Source organism: Hyperolius riggenbachi, chromosome 6, assembly GCF_040937935.1.
Source record: "Hyperolius riggenbachi isolate aHypRig1 chromosome 6, aHypRig1.pri, whole genome shotgun sequence".
Taxonomy (NCBI): Eukaryota; Metazoa; Chordata; class Amphibia; order Anura; family Hyperoliidae; genus Hyperolius; species Hyperolius riggenbachi.
In genome coordinates, this window is record NC_090651.1 from 135,061,699 (window position 1) to 135,081,018 (window position 19,320).

The window sequence follows — 19,320 nt, forward strand, 5'->3', positions numbered from 1 at the left end:
AAAAGTTTAGACCCTTAGGTAAATATTTACATGTTTTTTTTTTTTTTTATTGTAATGGTTTTTTTTTTTATATTAAACATTTTATTTGGGTATTTTTGGGAGGGTGGGAGGTAAAGTATAGTTTTATAATGCAATTGTGTGTTATTTTTAATTTTTTTTTAATTTTAGTTGTAGTTTTACTTTTTGGCCATGAGTTTGTTTACATGATGTCACTCTAAGCGTAACACACGCTTAGAGTGACGCAGGGGGGAGGGAACGGCCAGAAAAGGCGCAGCTTCCGAGAGAAGCTGTCGCTTTTTCAGCGGGGGAGAGGAATCAATGATCGGGCACCATAGCCCAATACATTGATTCCGTGGCTACCGAATCCGCGTCCGGGAGTGCGCGTGTACGTGCGCGATCGGCCGCGGGAGAGCGCATGGTTCCTGGACGTAGTTTCTACGTCCAGGAACCAAAATAGGTTAATAAAAAGTCAGTGGGACAGTTAGCCGTCTCCCTCCCCCCCATTTAGAATGATAGCACAGCATTGACAATTTGCACCACGCGTTATAGCTGCAGTGCCCCCCCCCCTCCAAAACGCCCTCAGACTCAGTATAGGTAGGTAGCCAGGTATAGGTGCCCCCAGTATAGGATTTAATGTGTAGGTGCCCTCAATATAGGTTGCCAAGCATAGGTGCCCCCAGTATAGGAAGTCAGTTGAAGGTCTCCATCCCCCCATAGGTAGCCAGGCGTAGGTGCCTCCAGTATAGGTAGCCAGGTGTTGGTGCCCTCAGTAAAGGTAGCCAGCTATAGGTGCCCCCAGTATAGGAATTAGGTGTAGGTGCCCTAAGTATAGGCAAGCAGCTATAGGCGCCCCCTTGGAAGCCGGCGCCCTGAGCGACCGCTCCGGTCGCTCATATCAAAGGCCGGCTATGCAAGGTGACACGGGTGTGTTGTTGTGACACTGCATGCTAATCAATAAACAATCCCAGTTTTTAAATATTATATACTTTATTTCATTGAAAAAGTTATTTATATTTTTGGCAGGTGCCAGGCAAGTAATGTAGCATACTTCAATGTTAGTAGGAACAGATAACATACTAGGTGCTAAAAGTGTGATGCAGGATTGCTGTCCCTGTGGCCAAGGAGGGCACGAGGCCTTGTGTAACAGGCAAATTTTAAAAATGTTATATAATGTACAACATTGAAAAAAATATTTATTACTACTGGCTTGCAGAGGTGGAATGCTGAGTGAGTCAATCAACCACCTCTTCTGCATTCGGGCAACTAATAACTTCCCTCTGCGTTATACCATGCCACAGCCATGGTATAACGCACCACCATGACCCTTAGGACCGCTTACCTCTTAGGTACCTAGTACCTCAAAGGAACATTAGAATCAGAAATAGCAGCTACACTGGGTGAGGCCTGAAAAATGGAGCAGTTAACTGCCTAAAAATTGGAAGAAGTCGCCATACTAGATGAGGCCTGAAAAAGGGAGCCGTTACCTGCCTAAAAATTGAAAGAAAGAAAGAGCGCTTGGGATGACGAAATCACCACGCCCCCTAGAACCTCGGAGTTTAGGCTTGCCTCTGCCTGTCATCTTTGTTTTAGTGAGTGACTGTTATGACACAAAGTAACGCACAATGCAGTAAGGTTCATTGTAAATAACGTGCTAATCAACAATCAGTGACAACAAAATTTGTGGTACGCTGTAAATGAACTTTGACATTTTTTTTACCACAAAATGTATCTGATATGACATGGCTGTGTAGGGGTCTGTTACAATCAAACACATGCCGTAACAGTGGGCTAGAACGGTGACACAGCCATACACTATCAGGCACATGCGGGAGGGGGTCACCATTTCAAAATACCCATAAAAAGGCCCCTTTGGCTGCAAAATGAAAGCCCCATCACTGGCCGCAATAAGCTCGGCTCACTGCATGCAGCTCCTCCCCACCTGGGACACTTTGAAGTAAAGAGGTTTCATACAGGAATCCTAGTGTAACCATCCCCGCAGCTGTGTGGGAGCAGGTAAGATGGTGTCTCCCTGGACCTCTCCCTCCCCTGGAATTCACAGTGACCTCTCCCTCCACCTCAGACCCATACTGATCTCTGCCTCCCCAGCATTAGCACTGCACTGATCCTGCCTCCTCCAGCACCTACACTGACCTCTCCCTCTCCCAGCACCCACACTGACCTTTCCCTCCCACCAATTGCACCCTTTCGTCCCCAGCAGCCCCCATAGTGACCTCGTTCAGAACCGAAACTGACCTCTCCCTCCCCCAGCACCCCCAGTGACCTCTCCCTCCAGCAGCACCCTACATGACTTTCCCTTCCTGCAGCACCCACAGTGACCTCTACTTCTCCCAACATCCACACACAATTCTTCCCCCCATAGCTGGCACCCAGTACTCACATTTACATGACACCAAGTACCTGCACCCAGGCCTGACATTGCACCCAGTACTCACACCTGCACACAGCCTCCACATGGCACCCACTATCTGCACCAAGCACCCACTTAACCAGTACCCGCACCCAAAGTGCCTGCATTTAAAACCCATGTGACACCCAATGCCCACCCATAGCCAGCACCCAATACCCATGTCACACCACACCCAGTACCTGCACCTGACATCCAGTGCACGCACCCAGGCACTAAGTACCTGCACTCAACACCCGTATGACACTCAATACCCACCCATAGCCAGAACCCACATGACACCCTGTACCCGCACCTAGAACTCACATGGCACCCAGCATCTCAGCATCTACATTCAGCACCCACATGACAAGCAATACCCCCCTAGCCAGAAACAAGGAGAGGGAACGTGTGGCTACCGGTGACAGGTCAAACTGACTCCACACCATAGAATGCAGCCAGTGCTCCTGTGACTGAATGCATGTGTCAAGCAGAGGGGCTTAGGGGATTGGTTAGGGACAGTTGGAGAGCGGGGGTGGGGGGTTGTGATGGTCACATGTCACTGCAGGTCGCTAAGGGCCCCACTTAAAGTGACCCAGGGCTTCCAAAAGCATGAATGCGTCCCTCGCTGTCCTCCTGCGGTCCAACGTTAAGTCGCAATCTTCTCTGGTAAGCAGCTGTGTGTCATCAGCAGGGGGCGTTCTGCGCATGCGCTTACCTTCCGCCCCGGCTAACGTCACTCACTCAGCCTGAGCCCTACTGAGCCGTCTACCGGGGTTTCATTGCGGCTACACGGAGGATTCCGGGCAGACCGCGGGAGGCACGCGTGAAGATGGCGAGGGACGCATCCATGCTTATGAGGCTGGAGGAATCCCCGGGTAAGTAAAAAAGTTTTTTTTTCATCTCAGGGTCACTTTAACTATTTCTGCCGCTCGGACGTGAAGCTCACGTCCGGGCGGCTGCTCTGATGCGGTGTCGCGCTTCGGCACGCTCCCGCCTGCGATTGCGGGCGCGCCCCCGCCTCTCCGTGGTGTCTCCCAGTAGCCCTGGGATCAGTGAAAGGAAACATGGTTCCCGATCACCGATCCCCCCTGCAGAAAAACCGAAGCGCTCACCCGTGAGGCTTCAGTTCTTCTGCCCGGAAGAATTTCCACATCCCCCTTGTACTTCCGCTTAGCGAGAAGTACAAGGAGGGAAACTAAAAACGAAGGTGGCCATCTTGTGGCCAAATAGTAAAACTACATCTACACATTTTTTATATTACAATTTACACACATACTAACATTAAAAATTAGCTATTTATGTCCCACACCAAAATATTCCCCAAATAAAATTTTTAATGGGAAAAAAAAAATTACTTAGGTACAAAGAAGAGTGCAAAGTCGGGACTGCTGTGTACTGTGCATTTATTCACAGGTGGTATTCTCATCACATTGCGTGCAGTATACAAAAGATACACATACCGTGCGTTGGAGGCTGAGAGCTGTGAGCTGGTGGTGGGCGCTGGGTGCAGGAATAGCCTAGGCTCACAGCTCTCAGCCTCCAACGCACGGTATGTGTATGTTTTGTGAATAAATGCACAGTACACAGCAGTGCCGACTTTGCATTCTTCTTTGTACCTATCTGACTTCTGTTTAGCTTCAGTCAGAGCACGCTGACTGTGCCACAAGAGTGAAATGTGCTGTGGCCCTGCTGGTCCTCCATACAAACGGATGTGGATCTAACTGTAGTGCCGACTTCCTCTTTTCCCTCTCCTATGCTTTCCCTAAAAAAAAAAAATTACAATTAAAAAAAAAAAAAAAAAGACATAAATAGTTACCTAAGGGTCTGAACTTTTTAAATATGCTTTTGAAGGCAGTATACTACAAACATTTTTTAAATTATAAGCTTGTAAATAGTGATGGGCGCAAAACGGAAACTATGCACCTTTATTTCCAAATAAAATATTGGCGCCATACATTGTGATAGGGACAAAATTTAAATGGTATAATAACCGAGACATACGGGCAAATAAAATACATAGGTTTTAATTATGGTAGCATGGATTATTTTAAAGCTATAATGGCCAAAAACTGAGAAATAATTAATTTTTTCCGTTTTTTTCTTATTAATCCTGTTAAAATGCATTTACGGTAAAGTGGCTCTTAGCAAAATGTACCACCCACAGAAAGCCTAATTAGTGGTGGAAAAAACAAGATATAGATCAATAAATTGTGATAAGTAGTGATAAAGTTATTAGTGAATGAATGGGAGGTGAACTTTGCTCCGATGCATAAGGTGAAAAATTCCCGCGGGCTGAAATGGTTAATGACCCTCTGCTTGGTCCTGCACATTACACTGTATAACTATATACAGGTGTTGTGCTGCTGCAACACATACCACAATACAAAATTATCAGTACAGTACAGCAGGGTCTATGTGAGTCCAAACAATGACTTATGTGATCAGAATGAGCTTTCAAATAGACTATTGGAGTGTCCCTAGCAGGGGCATAACTAGAAATCACTGGGCCCCCCTGCAAAACTTTGGATGAGGCCCCCTCTCACCAAGCTCCAAACCTGCAGAGAATAGAAAGCTTTTCTCTCCATGCCCAGACTCCTAAACTTCACTACAGGACACAGTACTTGGGGAGGTGTAGAAAGGTTGGGGGAAGAAAAGAGCTTGACACAAAACCCTGCTGAACACTGAATAGGGATTGTCTACAAATCTTTGTCTGCAAAATTTTGTACGATTCCTTATCAGTGGCTGAGCAGATGCAGTCATTAGAACAATTGTGCAGAGAGCAGAAAGTGGCCCATATGCAATTAACTTTTTTCCCAGAGGTTTCGCCTAGGAGATAATTTTCATATTCTCATTAAAATAACTTTTAAGTATTTTACAATTGAAAAAGCACATAATAGTTGGTCAAAAAATACTATCAAAATTGTTTTGAGTATTTTCTTGCTTTCTGGTGGATTAAAAGACAATTTATGACAAGGTGTGAAAATATCACCTATGAGAAAACATAGATGAAAAAGTGAATTGCATATGGGCCCCTGTCTCTAACACTGTCCCAGGTGGCGCGGGTGATGATCAGGATGGACTGACCGTCCTGTCCCTGACAGCAGGTTGAAGGGTCACAAAATGGCCCTATAGGAAAGTACAGGGCAGGCGCAAAAGGGAAGGAATCTGTTCGTCGCTAAGGTGACATACGAATGGCCAATGTCCGCTGGGAATTGTTTAGCATGCAAGTTCTGCCTTCACTAATGTGGAGTACTTACCAGCCACAAATGGCATACCTATTGTTCTTTATTGTGGAGGACCTCAGTGTTTTCAATAGCGCCAGAGAATCTAAACCTAACCAATAATCAATACTATTGTGCCCAAGTTGGAAAAGAAGGGAGCAGCTGACGATTCCTTATCAGTGGCTGAGCAGATGCAGTCATTAGAACAATTGTGCAGAGAGCAGAACGTTTTTTCGCTCCTTAATCTTAGTTGTCAGTCTCTCAGGATGTGGCTTCTGCCCCCCCCTGCGGCTGCATCCCTTGCAAGGTCTATTGTTACGCCCCTGGTCCCTAGCTGGTGCATTATAGATAGAACTAGAAAGGAACTACACAGCACTATAATCAAGCATCTGTAGAGGCGCAAAACGTCCATTGCCAGTCATCCTAGTGCCCCAATACCCACCTCCCCACTGGTGTTAAAGGCACAGTGACACAAGCACATGCCGCTGTTGGTAACTGTATAACTGGTTGAGCTGGACTGACACTACAACTGATGATTGTTTTGCATTGTTTTGCATTGAATGGTGCCCACATTCTACTTCTGTGTATTGCATGTTCTGCCTTCCTTCTATCACACCAATGATGAGCCATTTCAGCTAAGAGAGCGAAGATAGCACCCATACAAGGTGAGATCACTGCCAACATTTATCTCATTCACCTTTAAACATAGTGAGTGCCGCACTAACCACACTTTATCTTATATATTGAACAATTGTATATTCAACAAATTTTTCATGAGAACATCAGAGGCAATTTTGATCATCCCTGGCTATTTGTAATTTTGATCAGAATCATAAATCCAACAATTGGCTAAATTCACAAAAGTAACATTACCCATTATGATCAACACTAATAACAAGCTTACGAGCAAGTTAACATTAGAAAGTACACCTGTCAGCACAAAGTAAACGATAGATAACTCAGTAGAGGGCAGTAATCTCTAGGGAAGAGACTTCTGCTGACAGCATCTTTAGTCTGCTGGACCCTTAAAATCATTCAGACATTCATCCAGAGATGAAAAACCTCATCAACCACAACCCCCCCCCAAAAACCTCACTCTTTTTCTGCCTTGACGGAAATGGCAGAAACCTACTCCAAAACATATTGGAGTTATTTTACTTATGAAGAATCAACAAGCTCCAACAGATTGATTGGTCTATAGGTGTTATCACACACAGCTTTCCTAGCAAAGATGGAAAGGTTGCAAGGTGGAAGTGAGAGTCCCAAGAGTAGGAACTGTAAAGACCTTTATCAGACCCATTACCAAACTCATTTTATTTCTACCATTTGAGGAATAATCTTGTCAATACATAAAGAGCATTACTTGAGCCCATTACAGGATTATTTCTTTATCACCAGTTACAGTTTAATGTTTGCATTTTATGTTTTTTCTTTGTTATTTTTCAGGTTTTTTTGGATACAAAAAACTAATGTTTGCCTGATTTTAATTTTGGGAGGTGGGTGTGGGCGGCCCTTCCCGGCACTGGCCATGCTGGGAGGGTCGCCTGCACCTCCCAGCCTCCCCCTCCGGGGTGCCGCAGTGTGGGTTCCAGGCAGTGAGAGAGCTTGGGGCCCCCGCGGCCCCCGGTTGTATGGGGGCATTGGGGGGCCTCCCTGTGGCGCTCCTGGATAGTGCTAATGTAGCAGGAACTAATCCCCGCAGGGCAACCGCTTTGCGGTATTAGTTTTAGACCCTGCATATTTTGGCATGCGAAAGCAAATGCACATTTGCATGAGCGATGTCTCGTGATTAGCCAATTAGGCCAAATTTGCAAAGCCATATTTATCAGGTTCTACTTGGTTGATGCACACATTTTTTCTTTATTGAAATCAAAAAACAAATGTTTGCATAACATCCGCTATGTTTTAATATAGGGACATTACAATGTCAGGCTCAGCTTCAGTGTTCTGCCTCAGCTGAGGTTCAATATATTGCATTGCCATACTGTTGTTATGTCCCTTTTTAGCATGTATTTTATTCAGTTAATATTCAGCACTTCCACCTTTTGGTACTTTTCTGTAATGCCCTTTTTCAGTTATGTAAATTTTTGTAAATTATGTGAATTTTTCCCTTCCTACTTTCAGTGGCTTGAGCAGGGCATTCTGAGAAAGATATGCAAGGTACCTGTTTGCAGAGATTTGGGGAGGAAAACACTATTTTTTGGCCTTCACCAGTGTATATATCTCCCAGCATTTATATCTGTATTGTTGCTCTAATAAAAGTTGGTGTGATTATAAAGATACAAATAATGGTGCTCATCCGGATTCCGGATATCCGGGTAACCCGGTGTGAAGTTTAGGGGATCGCAGCCAACACGCAGTACACAGCTGTATAAAACAAAAGTCAGTTTATTTTTCAGCAGTAACATAAACAGTTTACTTCAGCAGAAATTGGAAAATAAAATGGCAAGCTTACTTCAGCTTTGTAGTCCATATAGCAGTAGTAAATAGTCCAGCTTATTCAGATACAATTCATTTAACCACTTGCCGACCGCACGCTTATACCGTGCGTCGGCAAAGTGGCAGCTGCAGGACCAGCGACGCAGTACTGCGTCGCCGGCTGCAGCCTAATTAACGAGCGATCGCGCGGCTGTAGCCGCGCGATCGCTACGTCACACTCTTCGGCCCCCATGTGACTTCAGCCCGCCGGCCAATCAGCAGCGCCGGCGGGCTGTAAAAATTCAAATCGGCCAATAGAACAGGTATAATACAGTTTGTTTACGTAACAAACTGTATTATACTGCCTGCCTCCCGCTGGTGGTCACACTTAGCGATCGACCACCAGCGAGGAGAGCAGGCACAGTAAGCACACACACACGCACACATTAGGAGCCCCACAGACCCCCCGATCACCCGCAGCACCCATCAGACACCCCCCTGTACCCCCCTGCAGCCCGCAGATCAGACCCAACCAACCCCCATATCACCCATCAATCAATCCCTGTCACCACCTGTCACTCCTATCCATCAGAGCAGACCCCCAACTACCCCTTAGGAGTATCTGATCACCCCCCACACCTCCAGATCTCCCCCCGACCCCCCCCCCCCCCCCTGTATACTGAACCTATCTATCTCCCCTGCATCTGTCTATCTCCCCAGTGATCAGCTGCCAATCACCTATCAGTCACCTGTCAATCATCCCTTGTCACCACCTGTCACTGCCCCCCATTAGATCAGACCCCCAACTGCCCCTTAGGGGTATCTGATCACCCCCCACCCCTTCAGATCCCCCCCCCCTCCCCCCGTATACTGCATCTATCTTCCCTGTAATTGCCCGCTGATCAGCTGTCAATCACCTATCCGTCACCTGTCAATCATCCCTTGTCACCACCTGCCACTGCCCCCCATCAGATCAGACCCCCAACTGCCCATTAGGGGCTTCTGATCACCCACCCACCCTTTCAGATCCCTCCGAGACACCCCCCCCCCCTGATCACATCAGCAGTCCATTGTTTACATCTGTTTTTCCCTGTAAACACCCACTTATCACCCGTCAATAACCCATCTATCACCACCTGTCACTCCTATCCATCAGATTAGACCCCCAACTACCCCTTAGGGGTATCTGATCACCCCCCACCCCTTCCGATCCTCCCCACACCGTCCTAGTTCATTGATTGCGTATATTCTCCCCCCTGCCACTGTGTATCTTATCTCCTGTCTGTAAGGCTTGATTGTGCTTTGTTTGGCTACAATTGTCTCAATTGCACTGTGATTGGCATCGATTGTCGTGTGATTGGCTTCGATTGTCACGTAATTGGGCTTCGATTGTCGCGTGATTGGCTTCAATTGCCCGTAATTGGTTTTGATTGTGCCAATTGCCCACTGATTGGCTGTTTTGCCCTGTGATTAGCATCGATTGTCGTGTGATTGGCTTCAATTGTCACGTAATTGGTTTTTGATTGTCACGTTATTGGATTCAATTGGTCCGTGATTGGCTTTGATTGCGCCGATTGCTGTAATTGTGTTGTAATTGTCTCGTGATTGTTTTTGATTATTTGTGATTGCTCTCTGATCCCCAACCCCCCCCCCCCCCCCCCCCCCCTCACCATCACTATCCTAGTGATCTAAAAACTTTTTTAGTATCACTAGTGGTAACAAACAGTTAGGCCAGTTATCTAAGCAAAAGGGTTGTTAGTGTCAGTTAGTGCTCAGCCCACTGCACCACAGTCACTAATTAGCGTCATCACTGTCGCTAATCAGCATTGGTACTATATAGTATCTGTAAGTGATTATTAGTGATCACAGTCAGATCTATATTAGGGTCTCTAGGATCCACAAAAAAACGCAGTGTTTGCCCGATCAGACCTGATCGTTCGCCTGCACTGCGTTCAGCCCGCCCCACCGCAGTGACAGAAATTTCTTTTTTCTGATCACTGCAAAAAACACTACACAAGCTGTGGCACTGTAAACATCAGTTTTGATTTTTTTTATCTAAACTCAGTGACCACAGCTTTCTACCTCTCAAGTACTCCCTTTCGCTAGGTAGGTGCTCTTTTCCTGGGTAGTCTCAGAGGAATACCTCCTAAATTTAGCAGGCCACCATGGCAAAAAAGAGGTTTTCCAATGAAGACATCTACAGGTACATGGACCAGTCGGATGAGGATGATTGGGTCGACTTATTCGACGAATCTTCGGGTTCAGAGTACGATCCTGTAGACAGCAGTGGCTCTCAGACCGATAGTTCCGATGACGAGGTTGAGGTCCCGGCTAGAGCCAGGCGTACCACACCCCATGTCACTGGACTGCAGGTGGCGGAAGATCAGTCTCAAGGGCAGCAGAGTGGCGCTGATCTGATTTTTCTTGGTGAGGCATGCACCAGCAGCGCAGCATCTCCTGGGCCTATCAACACCAGTACTTCCGCAGAAGACCCTGATGAAGTGGCGGACACCATCCTGGAAGTAGAAACTGGTTCGGTGGTACGTGAATTAAGATCCGATCCGCAGCCACCAAGTAGACGGGCCCGTACTCCCATTGGTTTTCCAGAGGTGCTGGCAAACCCTGATTGGCATTCCCCTGATCCCGTCGCACCCATACTGCCCCCTTTCACCGCCCAGTCTGGAGTCCAGGTGGAGACAGTTGAACTAGGATCGGCCCTAGACTTTTTTGAACTGTTCCTCACCCAGGATCTCCTTGACTTAATTGTGGCTGAGACCAACCTATATGCCACACAATTTATAACCGCCCATCCGAAAAGCTGCCACGCCCAGCCTTTTCGGTGGAAACCACTCCAAGTTTCCGAACTTAAAATTTTTTTGGGCCTTCTCCTCAACATGGGTATTACTAAAAAAAATGTATTGCGCTCTTATTGGTCTACACGCCAAATACATAACATGCCCGTGTTCTCTGCTGCCATGTCCAGGACGCGATTTGAGATCATCCTGCGCTTCCTGCATTTCAATGACAACGACACCTGTCATGAAAGAGACCACCCAGCTTATGACCGGCTCCACAAAATTCGGCCCCTCATAGACCACCTGTCATCCACATTTGCAGATGCTTATACCCCTGAACAGAACATCTGTGTAGATGAGTCCCTCGTACATTTTACCGGGCGCCTTGGCATCAAACAGTACATCCCAAGCAAGCGCGCCCGGTATGGGGTGAAACTGTATAAGCTCTGTGATAGGGCCACAGGCTATACATCTCGTTTTAGGGTCTATGAGGGAAAAGACTCAAAATTGGAGCCGGTCGGATGTCCTGACTACCTGGGGAGCAGTGGAAAGATTGTGTGGGACTTGGTGTCACCCTTGTTCCAGAAGGGGTACCATCTTTATGTGGACAACTTTTACACAAGTGTGGCCCTCTTTCAGCACTTAAAGTTAGAAGGAATCCGATGCTGTGGCACCGTGCGGCCTAGTCGCCGGGGCTTCCCCCAACAGCTCGTTAACACCAGACTTCAACGGGGGGAGAGGGCCGCCTTGTGTACCGATGACTTGCTCTCGGTGAAATGGAAGGACAAGAGGGACGTTTACCTTCTGTCTATCATTCACACAGACACGACAGTACAAATTACACGGGCAACAGAGGTCATTGAAAAGCCCCTCGCCGTCCACAGCTATAATGCCAACATGGGAGGGGTGGACTTCAATGACCAGATGTTAGGGCCCTATTTAATTTCCCGGAAAACCAGACGCTGGTATAAGAAAGTGTCTGTGTATTTAATTCAATTGGCGATGTACAACAGCTTTGTTCTCTACAGTAAGGCTGGGAGAACTGGATCTTTCCTTCAATTCCAGGAAGACATTGTTTCGGCACTCCTCTATCCAGAAGGTGACAGAGCCCAACCCCCAAATGCAACTAGCCGGCTGCATGGAAGGCATTACGCCTACCCGATTCCCAGTACCCCAACTCAACGCAACCCCAGAAAAAGATGTCGTGTCTGCAGCAAGGCTGGAATAAGGCATGACACCCCCGTTTACTGTCCCCGCTGTCCTGACCAGCCTGGCCTATGCCTAGGGGAGTGTTATGAGAGGTACCATGAGAAGGCACACTTTTAGAACCTAGGGAACTACAGACACAGCAGTAGGCACACAAGGGTCTCTCAGTGCTATTTCACACTGGCGCGATGCGTTAGGGCAAATTGCCTAGCAAAAGTCACACTTTGCGGTCCCCCCCTACGCCGGAAGTGCTTGACTTAACGCTAGTGCATGCCTACGTTACTGCGTGGCTTCTGCGGCAATTTGGGTCGGCCCGGAAGTCATGTTAGTCTACGGCGACGCAGTTAATTACTAGGCCGAATGCTACTCTTGTGGTATTCCCTGAAGATCTATTTTGGGCGAGACGGTGCAGCGGGCTCGACCGACCGGATAGGCCAGTATGCAGTGTGAACCCAAACATCAGGTTTTGAGAGATCCAAATACACTGGCCTGCCAGAAACCTCTCCTTTCACTTGGGACAGAATGCATAATGTACTTCGCCACATATCTGTGCGATTTGCACTTTGCACATTGACCCATGGGGGAGGAGAAGTTTATCCTCAGCTCGCAGGTAAAAAAAAACAAAAAAAAAAAACAACAGGTAAGCAAAAAAGTTAATATTTGGTTACCAATGTTATTGTTTGGTTTGAACATATTTAATAAAGTTTAAAAAGTTAATGTTATTGAAGTGCTTTGCTGCTTGCTTGCTTTTTTTTTTTTTTTTTTTTTTTTTTCTTCTTCTCTCTTTTTTTCCAACCGACCAATCAGCTGCAGCACTGATGATGCATCCTGACAGAAGCATTGCGCTTCTGTCAGGTTACACAAAATCGGTGCATGCAGCGCTGTAGGACGAGATTTCTCCTCCACAGTAAAAAAGATACGTTTGCCGAGGCATATGGGCCAAGGTGTGGTGTTGGGGATTCATATGCTTTGGCAAGCACTTTGTATCAAAAAAGAACTCAAGCAATGATTTCTCCATTCACATCGATCAATGTGGATGAATAAATCAGGATTGCCTGGGCATACGAGCTGGTGGGTTTGGATTTTTGGGGTGGCAGCTCCTATGTCCAGGCGGACGCCTTCCCCTCCTTTTTGTTTTGTTTTTTTCGTTTTTCTTCTCTCTTTTTTCTATCCAGACCGACCGACCGACCGACCGACCAATCAGCTGCAGCACTGATGGTGCATCCTGACAGAAGCATTGCGCTTCTGTCAGGTTACACAAAATCGGTGCATGCAGCGCTGTAGGACGAGATTTCTCCTCCACAGTAAAAAAGATACGTTTGCCGAGGCATATGGGCCAAGGTGTGGTGTTGGGGATTCATATGCTTTGGCAAGCACTTTGTATCAAAAAAGAACTCAAGCAATGATTTCTCCATTCACATCGATCAATGTGGATGAATAAATCAGGATTGCCTGGGCATACGAGCTGGTGGGTTTGGATTTTTGGGGTGGCAGCTCCTATGTCCAGGCGGACGCCTTCCCCTCCTTTTGTTTTGTTTTTTTCGTTTTTCTTCTCTCTTTTTTCTATCCAGACCGACCGACCGACCGACCGACCAATCAGCTGCAGCACTGATGGTGCATCCTGACAGAAGCATTGCGCTTCTGTCAGGTTACACAAAATCGGTGCATGCAGCGCTGTAGGACGAGATTTCTCCTCCACAGTAAAAAAGATACGTTTGCCGAGGCATATGGGCCAAGGTGTGGTGTTGGGGATTCATATGCTTTGGCAAGCACTTTGTATCAAAAAAGAACTCAAGCAATGATTTCTCCATTCACATCGATCAATGTGGATGAATAAATCAGGATTGCCTGGGCATACGAGCTGGTGGGTTTGGATTTTTGGGGTGGCAGCTCCTATGTCTCTCTTTCTTTTCTTTTTGTTTCACATTTTTTGGCAGATATTTGTTCATCCACATTGATCGATGCGAATGAAGGGATGTTTGCCGTTCATTTTTCCTTTCAGCCCAGAATGCACTACCTGTATGCCCAATATAAGGAGTATAGCAGAAATACTGGCCATACATGTAATGATTGCAGAGGCCCTAAAATGCCAGGACAGACCCCACAAATGACCCCATTTTGGAAAGAGGACACCCCAAAGTATTCCGTGAGGTGCATGGTGAGTTCATAGAAGATTTTGTTTTTTGTCACAAGTTAGCATAAATTGTTGTTTTTTGTTTTTTTTCACAAAGTATCCTTTTCTGCTAACTTGTGACAAAAAAGAATTTTTTTTATAAACTCACCATGCCCCTCATGGAATACTTTGTGGTGTCTTATTTTTAAAATGGGGTCATTTGTGGGGTTTGTTAACTGTCCTGTCATGTGGGGGGGGGGGCTAAATTGTGAGCACCCCTGTAAAGCCCAAAGGTAGTCATTGCACGTTGGGCCCCTTAGCGCAGTTAGGCTGCAAAAAAGTGCCACACGTGCTATCGCCGTACCCGGGAGAAGTAGACCAATGTGTTTTAGGGTGTATTTTTACACATACCCATGATGGGTAGAAGAAATCACTCTGTAAATGACAATTTTTTGATTTTTTTTACACACATTTGTCCATTTACAGAGATATTTCTCCCACCCAATATGGGTATGTGTAAAAATACACCCCAAAACACATTGTACTACTTCTCCCGAGTACGGCAATACCACATGTGTGGCCCTTTTTTGCACCCTAACTGCGCTAAGGGGCCCAGAGTCCAATGAGTACCGTTAGCATTTCACAGGTCATTTTGAGAAATTTGGTTTCAAGACTACTCCTCACGGTTTAGGGCCCCTAAAATGCCAGAGCAGTATAGGAACCCCACAAATGACCCCATTTTAGAAAGAAGACACCCCAAGGTACTCAATTAGGAGTATGGTGAGTTCATAGAAGATTTTACTTTTTGTCACAAGTTAGCGGAAAATGATTGTTAATGGGTTTTTTTACCAAGTGTCATTTTCCGCTAACTTGTGACAAAAAATAAAATCTTCTATGAACTCACCATACTCCTAACGGAATACCTTGGGATGTCCTCTTTGTAAAATGGGGTCATTTGTGGGGTTCCTATACTGCTCTGGCATTTTAGGGGCCCTAAACCGTGAGGAGTAGTCTTGAAACCAAATTTCTCAAAATGACCTGTGAAATGGTAACGGTACTCATTGGACTCTGGGCCCCTTAGCGCAGTTAGGGTGCAAAAAAGTGCCACATATGTGGTATCGCTGTACTCGGGAGAAGTAGTACAATGTGTTTTGGGGTGTATTTTTACACATACCCATATTGGGTGGGAGAAATATCTCTGTAAATGGACAATTGTGTGTAAAGAAATCAAAAAATTGTCATTTACAGAGATATTTCTCCCACCCAATATGGGTATGTGTAAAAATACACCCCAAAACACATTGTACTACTTCTCCCGAGTACGGCGATACCACATGTGTGGCCCTTTTTTGCACCCTAACTGCGCTAAGGGGCCCAGAGTCCAATGAGTACCTTTAGCATTTCACAGGTCATTTTGAAACATTTGGTTTCAAGACTACTCCTCACGGTTTAGGGCCCCTAAAATGCCAGAGCAGTATAGGAACCCCACAAATGACCCCATTTTAGAAAGAAGACACCCCAAGGTACTCAATTAGGAGTATGGTGAGTTCATAGAAGATTTAGCTTTTTGTCACAAGTTAGCGGAAAATGATTTTTATTGGGTTTTGTTTACCAAGTGTCATTTTCCACTAACTTGTGACAAAAAAAAAATCTTCTATGAACTCACCATACTCCTAACGGAATACCTTAGGATGTCCTCTTTGTAAAATGGGGTCATTTGTGGGGTTCCTATACTGTCCTGGCATTTTAGGGGCCCTAAACCGTGAGGAGTAGTCTTGAAACCAAACTTCTCAAAATGTCCTGTGAAATGCTAATGGTACTCATTGGACTCTGGGCCCCTTAGCGCAGTTAGGATGCAAAAAAGTGCCACACATGTGGTACCGCCGTACTCAGGAGAAGTAGTATTATGTGTTTTGGGGTGTATTTTTACACATACCCATATTGGGTGGGAGAAATATCTCTGTAAATTGACAATTGTGTGTAAAGAAATCAAAAAATTGTCATTTACAGAGGTATTTCTCCCACCCAATATGGGTATGTGTAAAAATACACCCCAAAACACATTGTACTACTTCTCCCGAGTACGGCGATACCACATGTGTGGCCCTTTTTTGCACCCTAACTGCGCTAAGGGGCCCAGAGTCCAATGAGTACCTTTAGCATTTCACAGGTCATTTTGAAACATTTGGTTTCAAGACTACTCCTCACGGTTTAGGGCCCCTAAAATGCCAGAGCAGTATAGGAACCCCACAAATGACCCCATTTTACAAAGAGGACATCCCAAGGTATTCCGTTAGGAGTATGGTGAGTTCATAGAAGATTTTATTTTTTGTCACAAGTTAGCGGAAAATGACACTTGGTAAAAAAAACCAATAACAATCATTTTCCGCTAACTTGTGACAAAAAGTAAAATCTTCTATGAACTCACCATACTCCTAATTGAGTACCTTGGGGTGTCTTCTTTCTAAAATGGGGTCATTTGTGGGGTTCCTATACTGCCCTGGCATTTTAGGGGCCCTAAACCGTGAGGAGTAGTCTTGAAACCAAATTTCTCAAAATGATCTGTGAAATGCTAACGGTACTCATTGGACTCTGGGCCCCTTAGCGCAGTTAGGATGCAAAAAAGTGCCACACATGTGGTACCGCCGTACTCAGGAGAAGTAGTATTATGTGTTTTGGGGTGTATTTTTACACATACCCATATTGGGTGGGAGAAATATCTCTGTAAATTGACAATTGTGTGTAAAGAAATCAAAAAAATGTCATTTACAGAGAGATTTCTCCCACCCAATATGGGTATGTGTAAAAATACACCCCAAAACACATTGTACTACTTCTCCCGAGTACGGCGATACCACATGTGTGGCACTTTTTTGCACCCTAACTGCGCTAAGGGGCCCAGAGTCCAATGAGTACCTTTAGCATTTCACAGGTCATTTTGAAACATTTGGTTTCAAGACTACTCCTCACGGTTTAGGGCCCCTAAAATGCCAGAGCAGTATAGGAACCCCACAAATGACCCCATTTTACAAAGAGGACATCCCAAGGTATTCCGTTAGGAGTATGGTGAGTTCATAGAAGATTTTATTTTTTGTCACAAGTTAGCGGAAAATGACACTTGGTAAAAAAAAACCAATAACAATCATTTTCCGCTAACTTGTGACAAAAAGTAAAATCTTCTATGAACTCACCATACTCCTAATTGAGTACCTTGGGGTGTCTTCTTTGTAAAATGGGGTCATTTGTGGGGTTCCTATACTGCCCTGGCATTTTAGGGGCCCTAAACCGTGAGGAGTAGTCTTGAAACCAAATGTCTCAAAATGACCTGTGAAATCCTAAAGGTACTCATTGGACTTTGGGCCCCTTAGCGCAGTTAGGGTGCAAAAAAGTGCCACACATGTGGTATCGCCGTACTCAGGAGAAGTAGTACAATGTGTTTTGGGGTGTATTTTTATACATACCCATGCTGAGTGGGAGAAATAACTCTGTAAATGGACAATTGTGTGTAAAAAAATCAAAAAATTGTCATTTGCAGAGATATTTCTCCCACCCAGCATGGGTATGTGTAAAAATACACCCCAAAACACATTGTACTACTTCTCCCGAGTATAGCGATACCATATGTGTGACACTTTTTTGCAGCCAAACTGCGCTAAGAGGCCCACAGTGCAATGACTACTTTTAGGCTTTACAGGGGTGCTTACAATTCCGCACCCCCCAAAATGCCAGGACAGTAAACACACCCCATAAATGACCCCATTTTGAAAAATAGACACTTCAAGGTATTCATTGAGGGGCATGTTGAGTCCATGGCAGATTTCATTTTTTTTTGTTACAAGTTAGCAGAAATGGAAACCTTTTTTTTTTTTTTTTTTTGTGACAAACTGTCATTTTCCGCTAACTTGTGACAAAAAATAAAATCTTCTATGAACTCACTATGCCTCTCAGTGAATACTTTGGGATGTCTTCTTTCCAAAATGGGGTTATTTGTGGGGTATTTATACTATCCTGGAATTTTAGCACCTCATGAAACATGACAGGTAGTCAGGAAAGTCAGAGATGCTTAAAAATGGGAAAATTCACTTTTTGCACCATAGTTTGTAAACGCTATAACTTTTACCCAAACCAATAAATATACACTGAATGGGTTTTTTTTCATCAAAAACATGTTTGTCCACATTTTTCGCGCTGCATGTATACAGAAATTTTACTTTATTTGAAAAATGTCAGCACAGAAAGTTAAAAAAATCATTTTTTTGCCAAAATTCATGTCTTTTTTGATGAATATAATAAAAAGTAAAACTCGCAGCAGCAATCAAATAGCATCAAAAGAAAGCTGTATTAGTGAGAAGAAAAGGAGCCAAAATTCATTTAGGTGGTAGGTTGTATGAGCGAGCAATAAACCGTTAAAGCTGCAGTGGTCTGAATGGAAAAAACAGCGCTGGTCCTTAAGGGGGGGTAAAGGCTGAGTCCTCAAGTGGTTAATGAATGAACAAAGCCATACAAACAGCAGTCCAAAGTATGGTTTGGCTTCCAGCAATGTCTCCAAACATAATTGTCAGGAGCTCAGCAGCACACATGCTCCTCCACATCAACTCCACACTGACTGCATGTGAGTTGCTTCCTGATATGCAAATTGGTTAGAGCTTCTCTTCAGCTCTACAGAAAACCAGGTGTGCACCTGGGTGAAATGGGAAGGCCCGCCCTTCCTTCCCTCCTATTCCGGGAGTCCAGCCCTGGAAAAACAACAAAGGCAGCAAGCTGGCTTGCCGACAACAATACCCGGACTCCCCTTCCAGGTACACATCTCGTTTAAAGGGACCACAGTCCAAATAATGGGGAAATGTACCTCCCGTCCAGCACTCAACCCTGATGACCCCTACACCGGATATCCAACCATTTTTCAGCTATCCGAATCTGTTTCAAGATAGCTTTCTGCAGATAGTTGGCTGGCAATGCAGATATCCGCGAATATCAGGAGAAATCCGACTATTGAGATACTGTAGGACGTCATTGAGCCAATCAGAGGGCTCCCAGCAGAAGCCCTAGCAACCAATCACAGAGGGAAACCTTGGCCAGCCCCACCTGACCTCATTGAGCCAATCAGAGGGCTCCCAGCCTAAGCCCTGGCACCCAATCACAGAAAGGAACCCTGGCCAG